Here is a 26,224-nt window from a genome sequence, read left to right as displayed (position 1 = left end):
CATTAATCCTAGTCACCAGCACATTCATCAGTCAAAGCAAATGTGGCACGGGTCAAACAAACAACAGCCAATGGATAGGACACGCAAGGCCTATGTGGACGCACACGTGGATCAAACCCTAAGATATGAACCAGACGCCGGAGCTAAGCTCCGGTCGTCTTCTCCCGTTGGATTCCGGTGGACCTTCAACAAAATTTTCTAGATTTGCATGAACCTTATACCGTTCGAAAGATCTTTCAACATACATCTCAAATCTATAATCAAAACATCCTAATTCTTCCTAACATGCACGGATCGATCAAAAACATTATCAACATCAAAACTTTAATTCATCACCATATGCTCATTTCTCCGCCAATTTCAAATATAAACATATCAGCATGCTCAGCACAAAGAGATCTACACATTTATGGCAAGAAAATAGCAAAAGGAGAGAATCAATTTCAACCTACTTGGAAATGGCAGTCGCTGTACACGTGTCCTCAAGCTTTCAAAATCTCCAGATCTTCTCCCTTGAACCTCTATCGAAGCTTTGTGCAAGAATAATCCACTGAAACCACTCGAATCTAGCTTAATTTCAGAAATCCATCTTCATGTTCATGCACTCGATCTGCCTAAAAACTAGCTCAATTGTCCAAACCAAGGGATGAATCTTGCTCAGAATTCCACAAGGATCATGAATATGCAAAGAGATTGAAGGTTTGTGTGAAGAAATTTGAATTTCAAAGAGAGAGAATAATTGGAGGGAAATGGAAAATTCTAGATCTCAAATTCTGTTCTGTGCAAATACAGTTAGGGTTTTGCTTTTATACTTCATGTTAATGATGCTGAAAACCAAATTAACCATTTGCTAATCATGCTTAGTGAGTTTTTAATCCATTTGCAAAAAATGATAAGTGAACCATTATGGCCATGTGCACGTGAACAGTACCATGCAAGGGTATGATTTCACTTAAAATCAACCAATAAACAAGATTTGAATGGTATTTTGCTTGTTGCCTAAGCCAAATTTGAATTGTGAAATTTCCCTCCAAAATGCACACTTGAGGAATGATGATCATACGCACTTTTTCCATGCATGGAAAGGCTTGTTTTGAGAAGTATTGGTCATGATGAGTACTTTGCAAAAAGAATGGACCAATTTGGAGTTTTGTATCAAAAGTTATGTCACTTTGAACTTCCATGCACACCTTGTGATCATTTGGCCATAACTTCTCAACCATTAATCATATGGACATGAATTAGGACTTTTTGGAAAGGGGAGGCAAAGATCTTCAACTTTCATGTTTACCAAAAATCCATTTGAAACTTCTTTGATGTTGATAAGTCAAGTTGAATGTAGACCAGAAACTTGCCATTTTTCAAAACTTGAAATTACAAGTCATTTTCCATTTTGGGAAACTTTTGCCATGACTTCAAAATCTTCAAGATAGATCTTTAGAATGACAAATGAACTTCTTTTGAACATGACTGGGGTGTCTCAACTCATTCCCCACCTCATAGCCCTCAGTTAACTGCACAGTTGACTTTTTGGTCCTCAGGTGACCTTGAAATGCCTTGATCCACTTGAGCCTCCACCACTTGGGGAAATTGCTCAAAAATGAAACCCTAGCTCATGTAAGATCTTCATAACAACCATGTGATCTTCATCCCAAGAAAATACCTCATCTCTTTGAGAAACCCAAGTTGGAAGAATGACATTGATTAGGGTTGACCAGAGGTCAGAACCCTAATCCAAAGGAACTTGAGAAGGAACAATGAAACCCTTGATGATGATAGAACCATGATGATGGTACTATATCCTTGCAAACAAGATAATGCTCAAGACCTTTGCTGAATCAAGAAACCCTAATTGAAGTGCAAACCCTCAGATGGTTGATCATCAATTCATAGAAACCCTCAGGCTTGAATCATGTAACTTCTCCAACTTTGAAAAGACTTTGGAGGATGACTTTCTTATTTCCATATGATATGCAAAATACAATGGCTAATGTCCTAAAACATGAAATGCAATGTGTCAAACTAGTCTCAAGAAAAGGAGGACAAATTTTGAGGTGTTACATCTGGGAACCAAACACAGTTCGGCAGCAGACTTGCCGAAGAGATCGTTTCCTCTAAGAGTCTTCAATTCCTTGCGAAGCTCAAGAAATTGATCGTTCATAGCGTCCATCTTCTCATAGACATCTGGGCCTTCAGATGGCTCAAAATGATAGATGGTGTCGTCTACCCTGGGAAGAGTATGCACGACAGGAGGAGGAACAACAAGAACCGGGCTAGATGCCGGCATAGAAGCAAAAGTTGGAGCAGGACCCTCAGGCATGAAATTAGGAGGCATCCCCCACGGGAATCCGGCTGGCATAGATGTAGGAGCAAAGTGTGCACTGGCTGCAGGCACAGTTGAGGAGACAATCTCTGAGATAACTGTCCTCTGGGGAGGAGTTGAAGGCGTCGGAGAAGACTGGTTCTGGGCAGCCAGGAATGATTCCATCAAAGCACTTAGTCTGGCCACTTCCTCTTTGAGTTCACGGTTTTCTTGCTCTAGTTGATCCATCAGTCTTGAAGTGTTGGCTCTAGTGTAGTACCGGTGAGTCAGCTTGTCTTCAAAATAAATAAAGAGCACAGAGTTAGACCACAGGACAAGAGGCCGGAAACAAAACCTGCTTATGCACATGATGCATGCAATGCTTGTGCACATGATTTGTTTTTATATTTCAAAGGAACTCTAGGGTTTTACTTGCAAATTTTTGGAATCATTTAACATTTATCGCATATAGAAATATCTCATAAAATAATATCAGGGAAAAGAAGTACAACATTGTCAATTATGTACAAGAGGAAAGGAAAATAATCATCCTATGGATCCCTAGAAACAATCATCTAATGCTCGGGACACAGGAAGATAGGATCCGCGAAGCCTCTTTACTTCCTCCTCATAAGCTGCCTCCATATCCGCCTTCTCTTTGGCGAGTGGATCGTACTTCCTCTTCCAAAACCGGGAAGACTGAGGAAGTAGAGAAGTCCATGCATCATTAGTATCATCAATAACCTGATGCTCAAGGAACTCTATCAAAGCATCCTTCTCCTTAATCTGCTGAAGCAACTCTTCCCTTTCACGGATCCAGGCACGTGATAGGTCTTCGTCTCTCAACTCCTCTACTCCTTGGCTAGGGAGGGTTGAAGGCCCAGCCATATCCAAAGGTGTAGGTCTCGGATACTCGTAAGGCATGAGATATTCAGACGCTATCTTCCTAACCCAAACAGTGTAAGGCTCCAAAGCGATGCAATTCTTAGGACCCAACTCCTTCCTTCCTTTCTTATGAATCTTGCGCTAAGCGCGGACCATTCTGCCCTTCAAGCCTTGGGGATCTTTACCCTCCTGAAAGAACACACCCTCTAACAGAATGTTATTAGGTTTATCCTTTAGGGGGAACCCAAGCTGACGACGTGCCAAAATAGGGTTGTAGTTAATCCCACCACATGTACCAAGAAGAGGTACATTGGAGAATTCACCACAAGAGTTGATAATCTGCACACCATCATACACGCGATTGTACCAAGAGATATCATCATTAGTGAGAGACATAAGTCTCGTCGACCACCGTAGACATCCCTTGTTCTCCTTGAAAGTGACCGTCTGAGGTAAGTGAGAAATAAACCACTTATACAACAGAGGCAAACATCACACAATGGCGCCACCACCCTTTGCATTCCTCATATGCAAAGAGAAATAGGTATCACCCAACAGAGTCGGAACAGGATTAAGAGTCGAAAAGATCCTAATAGCGTTCACATCCACAAACTTGTCGATGTTGGGGAACAATACTAACCCATAGATAAGAAGTACAAATATGGCCTCAAAGGCGTCCTCACTCATGGCCTTCCCATAAATAGTAGCTTGAGCAATGAGGAACTCAGAAGGGAGACCTTGAATTCCACCTTTGGTAGTCATATGAGCACCAACCAGGGATTCATCTATGTGCAACATGTCATCTATCTCTTGAGAAGTAGGGATACTCTCCAAACCATTGAGCGGCAACTGATCCAGGATAGGTATACCCACAAGATAAGCATAATCCTCAAGGGTAGGCAAAAGCTGACAGTCCGAGAACGTGAAGCAACGGTACAAGGGATCATAAAAATGTACCAATACACTCATCAATCCTTCGTCCACCCGAGTAGTCAGAAGAGGAAGAAGCATCCCAAAACGAGCTTTGAAACCCAAGGGATCTAGTACATAGGATGTCAGATTCCTTAACTCTTTCAAATCTGGTTGCCTGAAGCTGTACTTCTTTGTATTCCTTCTTTGTCTTTCCATGTCTGAAAATTTTGCAAATAAACCCCTTAAGTTCCGTGAAAATTTTCTTCATCATTGATGATATGGATGCAAATGAGTGCATGAATGCATGAATGAAACAATCACACTCAAGGATCAAGCAAACCACACCAAACAAAGGTCATGGGATGGATCATATCATCCTTAATATCAATCATCCATTTTGGTGGATTATGGTTTACACCTTATCAACACCCAAGTTCCATTGATATTAAGGATACATGAACGGATCAACCATGAATCAAAGGTTTGTTGCAAGTCACGAGCATGGAGTCTTGGTTAAGAACCACCCAAAGGGAATGTACTAGGGTTTAAACCTGCCAAACATATTCTACAAGAGGTTCCCATAGTCATCATCCCATCTTTCGGATATTATCGGAGAAACGACTACTCGTATTCCAAAAATATTCTCAAGCGAGACTCTTATGAGTGTAGTATCGCGTAACAATCGTATCAAATCTTACACTTGAACGACTTTCGCACTACATCCTAAGAATAGGCCAAGATGGGCTTGGTAAACTAAGGTCCTTGGCTTCTAAGGTCTATATTGGAAAGAGTAATGTCTAACCACAACTTACTTGTGTGACATTATTGATCCCAACATAACCACAACTTACTTGCAAGTCAACTTGCTAAGGAATAACTCCACACAAGTCAACAAGACTATGCCATTCTCCTATCCTAAGTGCACTCGAGTTCGGGTATGGAACTCATCTCACAAAGATCGCCAAGCATACAAGGAATTAATATCAAGCAAATCAATCATTACATACAATACAGTAATCCCAAATTGCACAAAAATATGTCACAAAATAATACAATACAACAAGCATGAAAAGCTGGCAAAACCCACTAGGCAAACATATCCCCAGCAGAGTCGTCACTTTTCTGTAGCGGGGTATTCGTTACCATTAGAGATATTCACTAAATCCAAGGTAAATCATACAAGTCGAGTCGCCACCGCACTTCTATTTATCCAAAGGAATGGTTAGAAAGCGAACAAAAACCTAATAGTTTTAACAAAAACTAGTAAAAGAAAACAGAGATCTGGGTAAGGGGGTTGGTTATGTAATGGGAAGGTGTTAGGCACCCAAAACATCCTAGGTACTCCTAGGGAGCCCTTTTCATACTTGTTGCAAAGGTTGTTGTTTTGTGAAAATTTGTTTGTGCAAACATGATTGAAGAGATGAGAAGAGAATGTACAAGTTATTTACATTTTTTTTTGTGTTTGGATGGATAAACCCATTGCCTACGTACCATCTTATAAAAAGAGTAGGATCAAAACCTCGTAGTTCGGGGTAAAAATCTCAAAGTGAGTTGGTGAATTGATTGGTCCAAAAGCCTTAAGGTCTTTTGTTATCAAAGGGAGAAAACTCAACCAAACCACAAATCCACCATGTGAGGATAGCTTCAACATGCTAGTGAGGGGTTAACCCTATAACAAGCATGGAAGGCTCATTGTCCATCACTAAGGATGTAGGTGAGTATTACATCTACCACAAGGATAACTCAAACCTAATAGCTAGAGGTTATGAAATATTTTGATTAAGGAAGTGGCCATTGGAACCACAAAAAAAGAAATTTGAATGGGTTATATTTACCAATTGGAAGTATATACAAAAGTGGTCAAAGTTGACTTAAAGGTTCAATTCAAAATAAGTGTTATGAAAATAAAGTTTGAAAATCAAAAGCATAAGGCTTAGGTTTCTAATGTTTGAAAACAATAGTTAAATGTTTGCACAAAAGGTTTTGGCTTGGGTTATAATGGAGAGAAGAAGAAGAAGGGTTAAGTCCTAAGGAAAGCAAAAGATGAGGGATAAAGAAATAAAACCACAATGGAGTTCCTCTCTTGAGATCATATTGATGATCCAAGTAGCTCCCATCCTTTGGAATAAGCAACCACAAAGTATAAGCAATCAAACAAGTCTCACAAGAGATCCTCAATGTATCTTGTTTCTTCCATTTAGATGAACATGGCAATGGTCCTCCAATTAAGCTCAAATGGAAACTCCTAGCACAAAAGCACACACATCAAAAGTTCCATGAAGTGAAACAAGAATGGACAAGAGTGAGTTTAGAGATTTGGTCCTCCTAATCCATCTTCACCATTAAGATCCTTTTACTCCAATTTTGCATAAGGAAGGTCCTAGAAACTAAGTCCAATTCTCCATTTCTTTGCATAGGGAAAGTCCTAGAAACTAAGTCTATTTCTTTGCATTTGGTTCACCACAATCAAAACAAAACACAAGAAAAATAATATATACACAATTATGTGCTCAAGTGAGCAAAAGGCAAATGGCATTAACATAAACATGTGCTCAAGTGAGCAAAGAGAAAAGCAAATGAATAATATGTGCAAGAATAGTAAATTGCATTAAAGTAAATTGCGTAAAGTAAATGTTAATTGTCAATAGTTAGTGTTAGTAGTTAGTGTGCCATAAGGCAAATTTAGCGCTATGTTAAGCAATCGTAATTGGACTTATGTAGAAGTCACAACTATTTGAGGCCGGTCAATAATAATGTAGGCAACAAACACAAGTTAGGAGTCTTGATTAGTGAACCAAGTCCCAATAACTTGCCATGCCAAAAAGGAGAAGAAAATTGATCTTGTATTGGTTTAAGCCTTTTGCATGATTTAAAAGACAACCTATCCTTAATGCAAAGCCATTCACTTGATCAATTGATCAAGATGAATTAGATTTGAATCAAGGAAGGTTAAATCTCCCTAATCAATGCTAACTTATCAACCTTCAACTCATTGATCAAAAAGAAAGAAGAAGAAGAAGAAGGAGATGAATAAGAGAAATGGAAATGACAAAATTAAAGTGCATTAAATGAAACATCATGTACCAATCCTCATATGTTGACCAATAACATTGAAGGTCAAGGTCAAACAATCAAAAACAGAAGTGAGATGAAGATTGGAAGTCAAGAAAAGAATAAAATATTTTTTGGCATTTTTTAATATTAAAATAAACTTGAATTAAAATATTAAAGAAAGGTCAAACTTCAAAATCACTTCAAATCAACCTTGAAAGGTCCAAGTGATTTATCCTATGTTCAACAAGATCAAACAAAGTTTGACAAAAAATTTCAGCATTTTTAAAAGTCAGAAACTATTTTTAATCAATAAAAAATGAATAAAAATAACCTAATTGAACTAAAATCTCAAATATATCTCAAATCAATTCAAAAATTGATGAGAATATTTTTCATAGATCCATCATCATTCAAATAGGTTAGGAAAATATTTTTGCATTTTTTGAATATCAAAAACTATTTAAAATGAATTAAAAATAACCAGAAAAGAGAAAATTCACAAAAAATATCAAATGATGAAATAAAAAATATTAAAAATCAAAAATAGAAACTAGAAATTATTTGGGAAATAATGCAATTGGTCCCATAATTTTTGGATTAAAAATGAGAGAGATATTAATTTTTGAAAATAATTGGAATTAAACAAAAATAAAAAGAAATTCAGAAAATGAGAAAAATCATGGCACGTTGGATCAACCTCATTAAATGAGGTGGCACATCCAAGGACTCTCAGCGCGCGCTTACCATGGATCCAAGTCAATGCGTGCACATGGAAAAGAAATAGAAGTCATAACAATGGACGCCTGGGATCGAATCTGGAAACATCATCACACGGTCCAGATTTAAACTGGAGATGATGAAGCCACCGGAGCCACCGGAGCCACCGTCTTCTCCGGTGAGCTCCAGGATTCCGGTGAGATTGCAGAAATTCAAACCTTAACCAAATCAAGCGATCTATACATCATTAGAAAGCTGGGATGATGTACATCATCCCTGTACCATCCATTTTCATTCTAGATCTTTAGGATTTGAGAAATCAGAAGTTGAAAAATCTGGTGTTCATCATGAACTCAAAGAATTGCAAAAATTGAAAGCATAAACATGACGCCTCTATTGAGAGGACTTCAGCAAACACAAAATCTAAGCCAATAGGTCAATGGATTAGGAGAATCGAAGGAAATACCAGTTGGAATGTAAGCTTGAGTTCTGGTGATTTGAGCTTGAAACCTTGCTTGCTTTATCAAAACAGAAGTTCAATGAGATGTGTGGTGAAGGTCTAGAAGCATTAGATCTAAGAATACAACCAGATGAAGCTGAATTCTAGATCTGAAATTTTTTGAAGAAAATGTAATTGCTTCTTTAGTGATGGTTAGGGAAAGATTTCTGCAGCATTTCGGGTTGAATTCATGTGTCCAATGGAAGCTCTCATGTCATGTATTTATAGCCAATGCCATGCTGAAAGCGTGATTTCAAACTTGCATGAATGAAGGGGGCCTCCAAGCATGGGCCTGTACAGGCGCATGGAGGGCCCAATTCCACATGGATTGGCAAGATGAGATCAAGAATGATTGAAATGGACGTGCAATTTTGATGCAATCAGCTCATGCATGGTAATTTAATCAAGTTTCCCAAAAATGCACTTAAAGTTCTCCTCTTCGAAAATGATATTTGCCAAATCCAAATGTAGCCATGTGAGTAATGGTTGGAAAGGTATTGATGTAAGGAACAATTATTATGATGGTCAAAAATCCATTTGGAATGTGGAAATTTAGGAAATTTGAGTTTAAAGTGTGATGTGCAAAACATGTCAAGGCAAGGTTTCTAAAATTGGCGAACTTTCAAGCTCTTCTGTTTTGATGATGCGAGCTTCAAATGAAAAACCCTCCAACATAAAAGTAGTATATCTTGTCAAGACAATCAAAATGGGCTTCAATTTTGCATCATTTGGATTTTTGATGAAGAAGTTATGGGCACTTGAAGTTGGACTTTTTTGACTTTTAATGCCTTTGACCCAAAAGGACCTATAATGTCTTGCATTATCAAATGTATTTCCTTTGAGATTTTGAAATTTTGTTCAACATAACATTTGAATTAGACATCTTAAGCTTTCCAATTCATTTGATCCCACCTCAAAATCATAAAAAATGAATGAGTTATGTCCTTGGGAAGTTGACCCAAAATTAGGGTTTCAGTCAAAATGACCTATAATGTATTGGAATGGCAGATGGTTTTCCAAGATTCAAATCAAATTTTGATGAACATGAAAGTTTTTCATATTGTCCTTAATATCATTTTTTCTTTTGGAACCATCTCCATTTGACCAACACATAAAACGTTAGGTCTCAGTGTATTTCAAAATAGTCAGATGGATTGACTGATCAACTTCTCAAATCCATGCCTCATATTTTGATGAATTGATGATTGAGGACACTCAAATAAGTTCAAATATGCATGAAATGATGAATTAAAGAAATTCCCTTGATTGTATTTGACCATGGGATGAGATTGCTTCATGAGCAAGGCATTGTGGTACACAGATGAATTAGGGTTTCCTTGAGAAACAAACCTCCAACCCTTTGACTTGCTTTGATCAAAATGATGAATTAATATGCTAGGGAGGCATATTTGGTGGACGAGAGCTTTGGGAACCATTACCATGCTTGCTTTCATCTTCTCTTGGCCATATCTTTGCACAAAGGATCTCCTAGAAGCTTTTGACCTTGTGATTGCTCAAACTACAAACAAAAGATGTTAGTGACATATTTTTGTGCTTTTGGTTAGTAAACAAAAACGAGAAAAAACAATGATATACAATTCAAGCATGCTTGGTGATATCAAATCACTCACAAGGAGTCCCACCCAAAGGCAATGGGCCAAGATGCTCAATGATCCTTGAGGCTATGCAATGCAATGTTATGATGCTATGAGGGATCTTAGAGACAAAATTGGGGTCTTACAGAAGGCAGCAACCAATCTGGAAGTAGTGGATAAAGCCAAGAGAAAAGAAAATTGGGGGACAACAGGATATGACCCAAGAAAAAGTGATCATCACAAATGGAGGCGTGGAGAAAGACACCATAGCACTTACAAACCATCCAACAAAGCAACGGATGACAAATGGGTTCAACCCATTAGAGAAGCTCAAGGACAGAAAAAATGGAGAAATTTTGAAGTTCAAAGAGGCACTTCGATGGAAGGTAAGAAGGAAGTGGAGAAGCACAAGCCAAGACCATATCCTTCAGAAAACTACAAAGGAAAAAACCTTATGTCGAGATCCCAATGGAGAAGATTCCAGAGGCAAAAGAGGGCAGAAAAAGAAGCTGCAGAAAAAAGCGTGAATGGAAAAGAGGCTGACAACAAAGATAAAGCAGAATCTAGTAACAATGCTCAGATAGTAAACAGAAAAGAGACTTCCCACCAGATCAATCCTGGCAGCATTGTCGAACCAGTGGTGTCGAAAGAGAAGGTGCAAGAAGACGACGAAATAACTGACAACTTCGAATCTGGCTCAGAAGCGTCCTTTAATGTGATCTGCAATGTGGTTTCTGTCCTCCCTAGAGATTATGATAGAATCATGGAGATAGAAGACGAGGAAGACGAGATGGAAGAGGAAACAATGGTACACAGGCCCGTTTGCTACTACGTCATGAACAATGGTTGCGTCGAAGAACAGAATGCTTTCTTCAAAAGGCCAGATGATTCCATGAAGGCACATTTAAAGCCTTTGTTCATAAAAGGAAAGGTTGAGAATGTCGGTGTAAACAAGATACTGGTAGATGTTGGAGCAGCAGTAAATTTGATGCCCCATTTCATGCTAAAGAAGATTGGGAAGGATGATTCAGACGCAAAACCTCACAACATGGTGTTGTCAAACTATGAAGGAAAAGTAGGAACCACTATGGGCGTTATCCAGGTGAATTTGACTGTTGGAACCATAACAAGGCCAACAATGTTCATGGTCATTGCTTCAAGGGCGAATTACAACTTACTACTTGGAAGGGAGTGGATTCATGGTGTAGGAGCCGTACCTTCTTCAATGCATCAACGAATAGCCATTTGGAGGCCAGACGGGATTGTCGAAAACATTGAAGCTGATCAAAGCTATTTCATGATAGAAGTGAACAATGTCAACAGTCAAAGTTTCGACAAGAACCTGGCTCACATACCTCCGTGCAGCCCAGCCGAATTCGACCTAAAAGCAACAGACAACGCCTACTGCTCCATGTACCTTCATCCTACACATGGTTTTCAGTGGGACAAAGAAGTAATTGGCGAATCTTACATGTGGGGGACTACTCATATAGCGCCAACAGGATGGGGAAGCGAATTCGATGATGACGAGTAAAGAATCAACGCTCGAAAGAATTACGACTTATATAGCCGAAAACAAGCTCAAAGAGGCCCTTGAGGCTGAAGTAAAATATATGGCTGTCGAAGCCAACAAAGAAAATTCCAACGAACAATGTCCCCAAAGAGACGTTGCAGAAGATTATGATAATAACCAGATGGGCAAATGGCAACACCAAAAGCTTGACGCCATTTATGACGACGAACCTCTGGGGTTCGAAAAAGATCCAGTGTCAACTAAGGTGAAGATGGTGGTGCAGGATCCATTAGAAGAAATAAATTTGGGACTGGGGGCAGAAAGTAGACCAACCTACATAAGCGCAAAGATGGACCCTCAGTTCAAAGTCGAAATAGTCCAATTGTTGAAAGAGTTCAAAGACTGCTTCGCATGGGATTACAACGAGATGCCTGGTTTAGATAGAAGCGTGGTCGAATTGCAGCTGCCAATAATGGAAGGAAAGAAGCCAGTAAAGCAGACTCCAAGACGCTTCGCACCAGAGATTCTGTCAAAAATAAAAGAAGAGGTCGAAAGACTTCTGAAATGCAAGTTCATCCGCACAACCAAGTATGTCGAATGGATTGCAAATATAGTTCCTGTAATTAAGAAAAATGGCAAACTTAGGGTATGCATTGATTTTCGAGACTTAAATTCAGCTACCCCAAAGGATGAATATCCTATGCTAGTGGCAGAAATGCTTATAGATTATGCAGCAGGCCACGAGTATTTAAGTATGCTAGATGGATACTCTGGATATAATCAAATTTTTATTGCTGAAGAAGATGTTCCTAAAATAGCTTTCCGTTGTCTTGGAGCAATAGGAACGTACGAATGGGTAGTAATGCCCTTTGGGTTAAAAAATGCTGGAGCAACTTACCAACGGGCTATGAATTCCATTTTTCATGACTTTATTGAAACTTTCATGCAAGTATACATTGACGATATTGTGATCAAGTTTGTTTCAGGAAAAAGTCATATAGACCATCTTCGACAATCCTTTGAAAGGATGAGGAAGTTTGGTTTAAAAATGAACCCCCTTAAATGTGCTTTTGGTGTGCAGGCAGGTGATTTCCTAGGTTTTGTGGTCCACAAGAAGGGGATCGAAATAAATGAAAACAAAGCCAAAGCCATAATGGAGGCGAAAGCGCCATCAACGAAAAAGGGGTTGCAGTCTCTGCTAGGGAAAATCAACTTTCTCAAAAGGTTTATCTCCAACCTTAGTGGAAAAACGCAAGCTTTCTCTCCTCTACTTCGACTAAAGAAGGAAGACTTTGCATGGGGGCAAGAACAACAAGCTGCCTTTGACAAAATCAAGGAATACCTGGCTAGTCCTCCAATTCTAATGTCTCCTTGTAGAAAAAGAAGTATGAGATTGTACATTTCGGCATCAGACAAAACACTAGGAAGTATGCTGTGTCAAGAAGATGAGAATGGCGTCGAAAGGGCCATCTATTATCTCAGTAGAATCCTAAATGATGCTGAAACTAGATATAGTATTATAGAAAAACTATGTTTATGTGTATATTTTTCTTGTATGAAATTAAAGCATTATATAAAGCCTGTTGATGTATACATTTCTTCCCATTTCGACGTAATAAAATATATGTTATATAAATCTATTTTACATAGTCGAATTGGAAAATGGGCTTTAGCATTAACAAAATATTCCTTGAAATATTTGCCTTTAAAGGCTGTGAAAGGACAAGTGGTTGCTGATTTTATAGCTGACCACTCTATAGATGAGAATGTAGAGTATGTCGAATTAGAACCATGGAAACTGTATTTCGACGGTTCCAGTCATAAAAATGGAACTGGTGTTGGGATGTTGATTATTTCTCCTGACAGAATTCCAACAAAATTCAAGTACAAAGTTGAAAGTCTGTGTTCAAATAATGAAGCAGAATATGAAGCTTTGATTGTTGGACTTGAAATATTGTTGAAATTGGGGGCAACAAGAGTCGAAATAATGGGTGACTCTGAACTGGTGATAAAGCAATTGACTAAGGAATATAAATGCGTGAAAGAAAATCTAATCATGTACTTTGTAATAGCCAATAGACTTCTCAAGGAATTCGACAATGTGGCCTTTAGGCACATTCCCAGGGTGGAGAATCAAGAGGCAAATGACCTCGCTCAACTGGCGTCTGGATACAAAGTGTTGAAGGAAAAGTTAGAAGAGGCCATTAAAGTCAAAGGAAGAGTCATATCTACCAACTTGTCCCCATCAGATTTGGAGTCAATAAGATTAGGATACGGTGACGAAGAAAATTTTGAGATATTCAATATAGATGGTCCAGGAATTGAAGACTGGAGAAAGCCCATCAAGGATTATCTACAAGACCCAAATCAGAAAGCCGAAAGAAAGATAAAATACAGAGCTTTAAGTTATGTACTTTTTGGAAACGAATTGTTCAAAAAGACTGTAGAAGGAGTCTTGTTGAAATGCTTAGGTGAAGATGAAGCTTACATAGCATTGTCAAATGTGCACAGTGGAGCGTGTGGCGCACACCAAGCAGGTCATAAAATGAAATGATTATTATTTCGACAAGGAATGTATTGGCCAACAATGCTGAAGGACTGTGTCGAATTTGCAAAAGGATGTCAGGAATGTCAAATACATGCAGGCATACCCCATGTTCCTGCAAGTGAGTTGCATTTAATTATAAAGCCTTGGCCATTTAGAGGTTGGGCTTTAGACTTGATTGGTGAAATTCGACCAGCCTCTTCAAAAGGGCAAAAGTACATTTTCGTTGGGATAGACTACTTCACTAAGTGGATTGAAGCTATACCATTGGTAAATGTGGATCAAGAAGCAGTTATAGATTTTATCCAAAAGTACATAATTTACAGATTTGGGATACCTGAAACAATAACAACAAATCAAGGATTTGTGTTCACTGGTAAAAATATGCAGAAATTTGCACAAGAAACAGGAATTAAACTCCTTACTTCGACACCTTACTATGCTCAAGCCAACGGGAAAGTTGAAGCAGCCAACAAGGTAGTGATAAATTTGATCAAAAAGCATGTGGGGAGAAAACCTAGAAATTGGCATAAAACTTTAGATCAAGTTTTGTGGGCTTGTCGAACATATCCAAAAGAAGCAACGAATTCGACTCCATTTAAGTTGACCTACGGACATGATGCAGTTTTACCATTCGAAATATATTTGCAATCAGTTAGAGTGCAAAGGCATCATGAAATCCCATCAGATATATATTGGAGTATGATGATGGACGAATTAGTTGATCTAGACGAAGAAAGGTTGCGTGCATTGGATCTAATAAAGAGACAAAAAGAGAGAGTCGAAAAGTTTTACAATAAGAAAGTAAAATTCAAGACCTTTTTAATTGGTGATCTTGTCTGGAAAGTAATCCTTCCTATGGATCGAAAAGATAGATTAATGGGAAAATGGTCTCCTAAGTGGGAAGGACCTTTCCAGATTTTGAAAAGTTTTTCAAATGGTGCGTATGAGATTGAAGAGATGGTAAAAGACGAAAGAATCTTAAAGATAAATGGCAAGTATTTGAAAAAATACAAGCCCATATTGTAGGAAGTAAAAATAGCAGTAGAATAATTGTAAACATAATTGTGATAGCATTGCCAAACAGAAATGGCATCAAAGTTATTACAAAGAAAGCCTCAAAGGGCTGAGAATGGTTAAACTAATTCGACTATGGTTAAACTAATTCGACTACAATTTGATACTAGCAAAAGTTTCCTTCAAAGTGGCAAATTTCTTTTTCTGAAACTGGAGTCTATGATCACAAAGATTTCTGTGGGTAGAGAGAGTCTCAATCTCTTGACTAAGTTGCTGAGCCCTTTCTGCATGTCGAATACCCACATTAAGTTCGTCGTCAATCTCATTTTGCTTAGGTTGTTGTATGGATGCTCTGCACTTTTTCTCTTTGGAGATTTTTTCTTGAAGAGCTGCTATTTGCTTCTCCCATTTCTGGATATTATCATCACAAGCAGCAACTTCTTTGATATAAGTTTCAGAAAGTTGCTGCAGCTTTGAAACTTTGACAGTCGAAGTTGCAACAGCATCCCATTCAGCAACTTGAGTCTCAAATTTTGTGGAGATTTGTTGGGAGAGATCTATTCGACGATGAAGGTCTGCGGTCGCCAAGTCAATAAGGGTCATCAGTTCCATCACAAAATTGCTGACCTCAGCAGAAGTTTCCAAGACGTTTATTTGTTTCAAAATCTTCTTGAGTTCAATATGAGCAATGGCGTTTTCTTCTAAAACTTTGAATAAATCAACATCGAGGATTTTCGTCTTAATCTTGGTCAAGAGGTTGTCAAGAGATTGCGCTTCAGAAGTGGCCCCAGAGGTAGTCGAACTGCTTTGTGAAGAATCTTGAAAATTAAAACGAGCGCTAAGCATGGCTTTCAAGTATTCTAAGGGTTTCTTCACCTTGAGACTCTCAACCTCTTCGCGAGAGAAACTAGTCGAACCAGTTGATCCGGCACTTCCTTTGGTCTGGTCAGGAGCGGGTTGAGTGCTTCGCCCTAAAGTTTGCCCAACATCTGGTTGTTTCGACTGGTCATCCTTATCTTTAGCAGTCTCTTCTTCATGGTCATCTTCGACCTCAGTTTCCATGTCAGTGTCATCGCCCTTAGTGGGAGCATTTAATCCTGGATGAGGGGGAGAATTGTCTTCAGAAGCTTCACTCGTGGGAGCGTCGAAATCTGCTACAGTCTGCCTGTCATGAGCATTCTTGGGGATATCTTCTTCTTGGACTGTCTTTTCCAGGATTCTCTCAGGGCTTCCTTCGACAACCAATTGTTTCTGAAAATAATTCTAAGTTAGAAAAAAGAAATGCAATGAAGATGGACATAGATAGTCGAAATAAGGATTTACCTCAGGAATCTCAGTATTAAAACTAGATTTCCCACTTTCTGTATCCTTCGACTGAAGTTTGGTAGTTGGAGTACTTGGAGAATCCTTTTTAGTTGACTTAACAATGGATCTTTGGGAAGAGACCCTCTTGATTTTCTTCTTCTTCTGAGGAAGGGGGTTTGGCTCTGGAGATTCATCACCAGATTCGTCATTGGAAACCCTCTTTTCTTCCTTCTCCTCTTCTTTATTTCTTTTTTGGACTGGTGGGGGTTTTCGACTTACCTAGTCATGCAGACCAAAGCCAGTTAGTTTCTTAAAAGGAAAAAGAATAAATGGAGAGAGAGAGTTTTGTACCTTTGTCGAAGGTTTCTTAGCAGCACTTGGCGACGCTTCGACAAAAGTTTTCTTGGTAGGAATCTTTACAGCTAAGGAAAGAAAGGAAATTCAGAAACAAATATAAGAAATACATGATAATACAGTTAGAATAACAAAGGAAAAATCATGTTTTCTGTGAACACCTTCAAGAATGGGATCTTCCACGCGAACATGTTCTATTCCAATATGAAGGTGTCCTTGGTAATCGTCCAGATGATACTTAGTCGGAACCACACATTCAGCAGGTTTTTTGTAATGTTGACGAAGAATTTTCATATAGTCCCCACAAACGAATCAATCTGGAAATGGAGGGCTAAATGCCACGCCAAATTCAGCAGTTGGCAGAGGAGGAAACTTCGGTGGATGGCAACTGAAAGCCAGGTCATAGCGCGCCTCTGGTCGAACATTTGAAGGCAACGAAAATTTTCCAAACTTCTCCGTCAATTTACGTTTTAATTATGCTGCTGCTTCGCGTATGGTTCGACTAAGATCATCAGGTCTATACGCGGTTTCGAAATATTTTTGAAATTTTTGTATTTCTCTAATGTGACTTTGAATACCTTTTTTGGTCCGATCTTGCACGAAAGCAAAAGCATTGGTTAAATGTGTAGTGAAAGCCTTTACATCAAAAAATCTGGTAGAATAATAATCCTTCCACCACTCATCAAACTCAGGAGTACAGAGAAAAGATGGTCGAAAGATCACTGGTCGAATATCAAGAGAGTCATCAGTCAGTTTCTTCGACAACTCTTTGCTCTCCTCTTCATTATAAAGGGAGTTGTAAAAAATGATAGACCCCTTCCTCGGAAAGATGGGTCGAGGCTTTATTTGGATCAAGCCAAATTTTCTAGCAACGAGATTGGGTTGGTAGACTATTAAAGCTATTTGGGTTTTGATTGCGTTACGATGGGAAAAAAGGAGCCTGGGGGTTAAAAATGATTCCCACACATCCAAAAATATATTCTCATCCTTCTGCATTTCCAAAGGCAGTTGTTGGGTAAACCATTCAGGTCCAATTTTCCTACTAGCAAAGGGTGCCATGGTCGAAGTAAAATGATACCTTTTGGCAAACATCATGACATAACTTTTGAAAGCTTGTCGAAGGCTAATTCCTTCATCAGTTGGTGTTAGTTGCACCAACCTAGGCCATTTGACAGTTCTGTCCTTCACTTGTTCTTCGTCCACTTCTTGTTCTACAGGAAGAGAAGCTTCAAAGGTGGCATTGAGCCATAATTGTAAAAGCCAGAAAGGTCCTGACAAATTGATTTTACCTTGATCTTTGATGTTTTTCAAATGATTTACACTCTCACTTAAAGATTCGTAAAGATTCGCCAAAATCATTTCACTTAAGCATAGTTTGGTTCTTGCGTGAAGCTGATTGGCCATTGTGATGAATCTCTTGGCAACTTGGAGGGAACGTGAGCAAAACACATATTTTGATAGCCACAGAGTCAAAAAGGCTATATGTTCGACATCCGAGACTTCTGTGGTATCCTTGTCATGATAATGAGACATGAATAAATAGTATGGAGCAAAGCTAGTGTCGAAAGCTATAGTGTCTTCATTTAGGTTGGTGGGGTTGAAATCTATCCCATTGGGGCGAAGGCCAACGATGGCTGCTGCGTCGAAGAGAGTGGGCGTAACCATCCCACAAGGAAGGTGAAAAGTGTTATAGGTACTGTCCCAAAAATAGAGGGAAGCTAAAAGCATATTGGGGAAAATGTTGGGTCCTGCTCTCGACAATTGAATGAGGTCGAAAATACCTACTTCCTTCCAGAAATCTCCTTTAATCTTTTCAACTTTATCTAGCCAAGATAAATAGTCTGAAGGGTCTTTCGACCATGGACAAGTTCTAAAGATCCTAGTGTAATTCAAATAAGTTAAACTCAACTCTCCATCATCAGTTGAACTTTGTGGGTCATTTTTTTCTACAATTTTCTTTTGAGGTTGAGGTTTCACTCCAGCACCTATGGGTTTGGTATGGAAATAGGTGGGAAAAAATTCTTTTAGACGATCTGGTTTAATATCTGGATTGGGAAGTGGACCTAACATAGCGTGACAAAATCCAGAAACAAGAACAGGAATTAATACCTGGGATTTATAGATACATTCCTTCTCTCTCTCTCATTGGGAGGTTCAGGAACGTATTGTTGGTTTCCAATAGTCATTGGTCCTTTCAACTCGTGCGCAGGAGGAAGAGTTGAATCTTGATTCTTCTTGGAGTGTTTGCTGCTAGAAGATTTTTGAGGAGCCATTGTTGAGAAGAACAAAGAAACTTTTTCTCAGGAAAGTTGAAAGTTTAAAAATAGGTATGAAGAAAGGAGTTCTGAAGCGTTAAAAAAGTTCAGAGAAAATAGGTTATGAGTATTTATAGAAGGAAGATGATAAAAACGCTTTGAAATTTTAATGATGATCGTGGGACACATGGTTGATTTTCATGGTGATGATGAAGAGGTGGAAGTTGAAAAAGGCCATGATGTTAGGAAATGATGGAGGTAAGGTCTAAACGTGGGCTAGACGTGACGTCTTGGAGAAAGTGTAATGATGAATCCGTATGGGAACTTGAGATTACAAAAACTTGGAAATAATGAAATTAAATGACATGGCATCAAAACACTGGTGGACAACAAATGACTGTTTCTCCAAAATAGTCGAAACATCTTTGCTGGGGGGCAATTTGTATGCATGCGTTTTTGACGCCATGATATTTTCGACAGATGACGCCATGAAATTAACAGTTTAGTTGACAAGTGTTTTTCGACACTTCGAAAGATTGGTGGTTCGACATTTCGACAAGAGAAGATGTTTGCAGATGAAAAGACGTCTTTGACAGGCATGGATGATGTTATGGTATTTCGAAATTTTTTGACAAGCCTGAAGAGACGCGTGGAGGCGCCTGGCGAAAGGAAGTCCTGCAGAAAGCCAAATGTCATAGTTTTAGGATTTATTCGTTAGTGACAGTTATTTTGTTTGTATATAAATAGGATAGTTGTTATCAGAAAAAATGTGTGAAAACTTGTACAAAAATTCCTGCAAAATACTCAAAGTACCCGTGTGAGAGAAAAGAGTCTTATCTGGAAAATGTACGTGTGAACAAACACCATTTCTTTAAAGTTTTATCTTATAAATTTCAAAGTTCTTTACCAATGTTCCTTTACTTTTATCAGTCATTTACCCTTTGCATTTACTCTTTGACAATTTATGCTTCGCTATTTACTTTTCGCCATTTATCTTAGTCTTGTTAACTTTGCTTTTACTTGCGCACTTCTAGTCAATATTTTTCGACATGAAAGATTTAGTAAACCAAATAAAAGGATACAAAGGTCGTTCTAAAGAGTTACAAAGTTATTTAAATTTGCATATGTCCTAGGATTTGTATGGTTGATCCTGCAAGTAACCCAATTCGACAAGTTTTGGAAAACCAGAGGTTGTTCGCCAAAATCTACAATGAACCTTCATCTCTTGATCCTTCGTTAGGAATTGCTCTGCTTGTTCAGGTCGGTGAGAAGCTTTATCTCCGAGCTTCACTCTGCTCCGCATGCGCCGACACTGGGTTTGTTGCAACATTTGGCCTAACTGGCGTGAAAGTAACTGCCTTACTGTCAATCAGGTCATGGACCTTGTGCTTGAAGGCCTTGCAATTTTCTACTGTGTGCCTTGGGGAACCCATATGATACTCGCAGTAAGCATTGGCGTCGTAGCCTGGTGGATAGGGCGGAGTTGCAGGTGTTATCTCCTTCAAAACAATTGATCCATCCTTTAGCAGGTAGGGAAGGATCTTGCTGTATGGTACTGGCAAAGGATCGAAATGTCTTTCTGGCCTCCTTGCCCTCTGTTGGTTAGGTTGACATTGTTGTGGAGCACGTTGTTGTTGATTCTGATGTGGCTGTTGGTACGACTGTTGATACGGCTGCTGATATGGTTGCTGATATGGTGTTGGGATGACAGCGGCAGCCTGATGGTAAGGTACAGGAACATATGGATCTGCCCTATATCCTCCTCCTCCTCCCATTATGGCATTGGTCTACCCTTCTGGCTTCTTTTGGAGTTTGGGATAGGGTTTCTTCATCTCACCTGAAGCATTGGTTGTGCAAGGTAACTTTCCTTTCCTGATCTGGCTCTCAATTCATTCTCCCACAAAGACAACCTCTGCAAAAGTTAGGAAGCTGGATCCTACCATTTTCTCCATGTGCTAGGTATGCAGGGTTCCCATAAACATATCGATCAATTATTTATCAAGAAGAGGAGGTTGGACACGAGCTGCAAGCTCTCTCTACTTGTAAGACCCCAATTTTGACCCTAAGATCCCTCATGGCATCATTACATTGCATTTACATTGCCTCAAGGATCATAAGCATCTTGGCTCTTTGCCTTTGGGTGGGATCTCTTGAGATTTGGTTTGAGATCACCAAGCATGCTTGAATTGTATATTATTGCTTTTCTCATTTTATTCACTAACCAAAAGCACAAAAATATGTCACTAATATCTTTTGTTTGTAGCTTGAGCAGTCACAAGGTCTAAAGCTTCTAAGAGATCCTTTATGCAATGATATGGTCAAGAAAAGATGAAAGAAAATATGGCAATGGTTCCTAAATCTATCATCCATCAGATATGCCTCCCAAGTATCTCAATTCATCATTTTGATCAAAGCAAATCAAATGGCTTGAGGCTTGTTTCCCAAGGAAACTCTAATTCATCTGTTCATCAACTGTGCCTTGCTCTTGAAGCAACCTCAACACATGGTCAAATAAAATTAAGGGAAGTTCTTTAATTCATCATTTCATGCATATTTGAACTTATTTGAGTGTCCTCAATCATCAATTCATCAAGATATGAGTTTTGGACTTGAGAAGTTGATCAGTCAATTCATCTGGCTATTTTGAAATACACTGAGACCTAACTTTTTATGTGTTTGGCAAATGGAGATGACCCCAAGAGAAAACATGTGCTTAAGGACAATATGAACAACTTTCATGTTCATCAAAATTTGATTTGAAGCTTGGAATGCCATCATCCATTCCAAGACATTATAGGTCATTTTGATTGAAACCCTAATTTTGGATCAACTTCCCAAGAACCTAACTCATTCATTTTTCATGATTTGGAGGTAAAACCAAGTGCATTAGAAAGCTTAATGTGTCTTCTTCAAATGTTATGTTGAGAAAAATTGCAAAATCTCAAAAGAAATACACGTGATAATGCAAAACATTATAGGTCACTTTTGACCAAATGCATTGAAATGTGAAAAAGTACAACTTCAAGTGCCCATAACTTCTTCATTAAAAATCCAAATGATGCAAAATTTAAGTCCAAATTGATTGCATTGAAAATATCTACAACGTTCATGTTTAAGATTTTATCATTTGGAGCATTCATAATTGAAACAGAAGGGTTTGAACTTTGACCAATTTTGGAAATTTCACATATGCATGTTTTGCACCCTACACTTCAAGTTCAATTTTCACTAATTTCGAAGGCCCAAATGGAGTTTTGATCAACATGACATTTGTTCCTTATGCAACAAGCTTTCCAACCATTACTCATAAGGTTACATTTCAAGTTTGGCCATGGTATTTTCGAAGACTTGAACATTATAGCACATTTTGGAAAATCATTTAAATTTGCATTGCATGATCCATTAACACACAATCTGCACGTCCAATTTGTACATGATGATGATCAGCTGCCAAAGCCAAGTGGAATTGGGCCCTCCATGCGCCTGTACAGGCCCATGCATGGAGGCCCTCTTCACTCATGCAATGCTTTGTTCATGCTTCTACCTTGTCATTTGCTATATATAGGAGTGCTTGGCCTCTCATTTCTTCAACCTTAAGGCGCCCTACATACTGTGCAACTAAAATCCCACCCTCACACCAAAGTAACTATCTCACTTTTCTCTCAAATTTCAGATCTGAATTTTGATTTCCTCAATTGAAATTTCAGATCTAAAGTTCCTTAGCCTTCTTCTCCTTCATCCATAGAGTGAATTGCAAGATTTAGCACCAAGGAATTGCGAATCCAAGCTCTGCAAATCGGAGGTTTACTTCTGGTTTTAAATTCTTCGAATCAACTCATATGTTGCTTGTTTCTTGTTGTTGTTGTGTTGTCTGAAGTCCTCTTCATAGAGGTAATCATTCCATGCTTTGAATTTTCAAAATCTAATAAGTTTCAGTTGAACTCCATGAAATTCAACCTCTGATTTCTCTCTCAATAGGAATCTAGAGTGAATTTGGTTGGTACAGGAGTGATGTACATCACTCCACCTTTCGTTTGGTACCTGGATCGCGCATTTTCGTGCACATTTATTTCTCTGTAATTTTTGGACTTCGCCGGAGCTGGCCGGAGAAGACGGTGGCGCTGGCCACCGTCTGGTCTCCAGATTGAATCGTGACCGTGTATTTCCATTTCAAGATTTGATCTAGGCCCTTCAATGTTATGACCTAATTAATGGCTAGGTGTGGTTGCATTAACTGAAGCGTTTGGTAGGCGCGCATGTGTGATCCGTGTGATCTGCCAACTCATTTAATGAGCTTCATCCAACGCTTCTCCTTTTTTGCTATTTTTAATTTTGATTTCTATTTTCTTTTATTTCTTTAAATTCCATTTTATTTATAAAATTCATATCTCTCTCATTATTGGTCCAAAAATTATGGGACCAATTGCATTATTTCTCTTTTAATTTCTAGTTTCTAAAAATGATTTTTAATATTTTTATTTTATCAATTTGCTATTTTTTAGTAATTTTCTCTTTTCTGATTATTTTTAATTCATTTTAAATAGTTTTTGATATTCAAAAAATACAAAAATATTTTCTCAACTTCTTTGAATGATGATAGATCTAAGAAAAATATTCTCATCAATTTATTAATTGATTTGAGATTTATTTGAGATTTTAGTTCAATTAGGTTATTTTTATGCATTTTTAATTGATATAAAATAGTTTCTGACTTTTAAAAATGCTGAAATTTTTTGTCAAACTTTGTTTGACCTTGTTGAACTTGGGATAATTCACTTGGACTTTTCAAAGTTGATTTGAAGTGAGTTTGAAGTTTGACCTTTCTTTTATTATTTTAATTCAAGTTTATTTTAAATATTAAAATTGCCAAAAATATTTTATTTGTTTCTTGACTTCTAGTCTTCATTTTGCTTCTGTTTACTATTGTTTGACCTTGATCTTCTCTATCTTTGGTCAACACTTGTTGATTAGTACATACCATTTCCATTAATGCACTTTAATTCTTAATCTCTTTCTTCTTCTTCTTCTTCTTCTACTTCTTTTGATCAATGAGTTAAAGATTGGTGGTTAGCATTGATACATGGAGGTTTAATCTTCCTTGATTCAAATCTAATTCATATTGATCATGGATCAAGTGAATGGCTTTGCATTAAGGATAGATTGCTTCCTAAATCATGCAAAGGACCTAAATCAATACAAGATCATTTCCTATCTTCTTTTTGGCATGGCAAGTTGTTGGAGTTTGATTCAATAATCAAGACCTCTAACTTATGTTGTTGCCTACATTATCATTGACTGGCCTCAGATAGTTGTGACTTCTACATAAGTCCAATTACGATTGCTTAACATAGCGCTAAATTTGCCTTATGGCACACTAACTACTAACATTAACCATTAACCATTAACCATTAACATTTAATTCTTGCTCTTTACATTTATGCAATTTACTATTCTTGTACATATTATTCATTTGCTTTTCCCTCTTTGCTCATTTGAGCACATGTTTATGTTAATGCAATTTGTATTTTGCTCACTTGAGCACATAATTGTGTATATATTATTGTGCTTGTGTTTTGTTGTGATTGTTGTGGACCAAATGCAAAGAAATGGACAAATGGACTTAGTTTCTAAGACATTCCCTATGCAAATTGGAGCAAAAGGACCTTAATGTTGAAGATGGATTAGAAGGACCAAACCTCTAAACTCACTCTTGTCCATTCTTGATTTGCTTCATAAGACTTTGTGATGTGTGTCTGCTTTTGTGCTAGGGGATCCTATGAGTGCTCAAATTGAAGAACCATTTCCATGTTCATCCAAAGTGAAAGATACAAGAGATATTAGGGATCTTCTAAGGAGCTTGTTTGATTATGTTGATTACTTGAGCTTATTACTTATTTTGCTTGCATATTCCAAAGGATGGGAGCTACTTGGATCATCAATATGATCTCAAGAGAGGAACTCCATTTGTGGTCTTGTTTCTTATCCCTTATCTTTTGTATGATTAGGACTTTAGCCATTCTTCCTCTTCCCTCCACTCTAACCCAAGCCAAAACTTTTGTGCAAACATTAACACTTGTTTTCAAACATTAGAAACCTAAGCATTATGCTTTTGATTTTCAAACTTTCTTTTCATAACACTTATTTTGAATTGAATCTTTAAGTCAACTTTGACCGTATTTTGTAAATACTTTTCATTGGTAAATATAACCCATTCAAATACTTTTGTGGTTTCAATGGCCACTTTCTTATAAAAAACTTTTCATAACCTTTAGCTATTAGGTTTGAGTTATCCTTGAGGTAGATGTAATACTCACCTATATCCTTAGTGATGGACAATGAGTCTTCCATGCTTATTATAGGGTGTACCCCTCACTAGCATGTTGAAGCTATCCTCACATGGTGGATTTGTGGTTTTAGGTTGAGTTTTCTCCCTTGGATAACAAAAGACCTTAAGGCTTTTGGACCAATCAATTCACCAACTCATTTGGAGATTTTTACCCCGAACTACGAGGTTTTGATCCTAATCTTTTTAAGATGGTACGTAGGCAATGTGTTTATCCATCCAAACACAAAATGTATATAACTTGTATATTCTCTTCTCAACTCTTCAATCATGTTTGCACAAACAAATTTTCACAAAATACCAACCTTACAACAAGTATGAAAAGGGCTCTGTTGATTCTAAGTGTTGGCAGCAATTTTGGTAAAACAAAGAGTGTTCACAAGATGTCATGTGTGATGTCTTAACATGAGATATCCTATGTACCTGCTGGAGTTGAAGAACATGTGCATGCAGGATTGTTTCAGAATGCCACTTACAATGCTAAGGCTTCTGATATTGGATGTACCTGCTGGAGCTTATATGGAAGACATATGATGCAGGATTGTTTCAGATGACATACACAATGTCATGGTAACTGATATGGCTGTACCTGCTATAAAAGGAAACTGGATTATGCAGGATTTTTCCAGATGTCAGACCCGATGTCATGACATCCTGTACACAGAACATTCAGTGTGAATGTCTGGTGTTTTGTGATTGCATAATTGGTGGCAATCATTGATTGATTGAAGATATGGCTAGCTGGCGCATTCTTTCAGGGATATCAACCAGATTTGTTTATTTTCCAAGGAGATCTTTACAGCTGATATGAAAATATTTGATTGGAAAATGTATCTAGGGTTTTCAAGGTGTCCAATACTTCTATAAAAAGGGACTTAGAAAACCTGATTGTACACACAACCAATATACTGAGCGAAATTTAGAGAGA

This window comes from Lathyrus oleraceus, chromosome 2 (assembly GCF_024323335.1).
Source record: "Lathyrus oleraceus cultivar Zhongwan6 chromosome 2, CAAS_Psat_ZW6_1.0, whole genome shotgun sequence".
In the NCBI taxonomy this organism is placed as follows: Eukaryota; Viridiplantae; Streptophyta; class Magnoliopsida; order Fabales; family Fabaceae; genus Lathyrus; species Lathyrus oleraceus.
Note: the sequence above shows the minus strand (reverse complement) of the source record.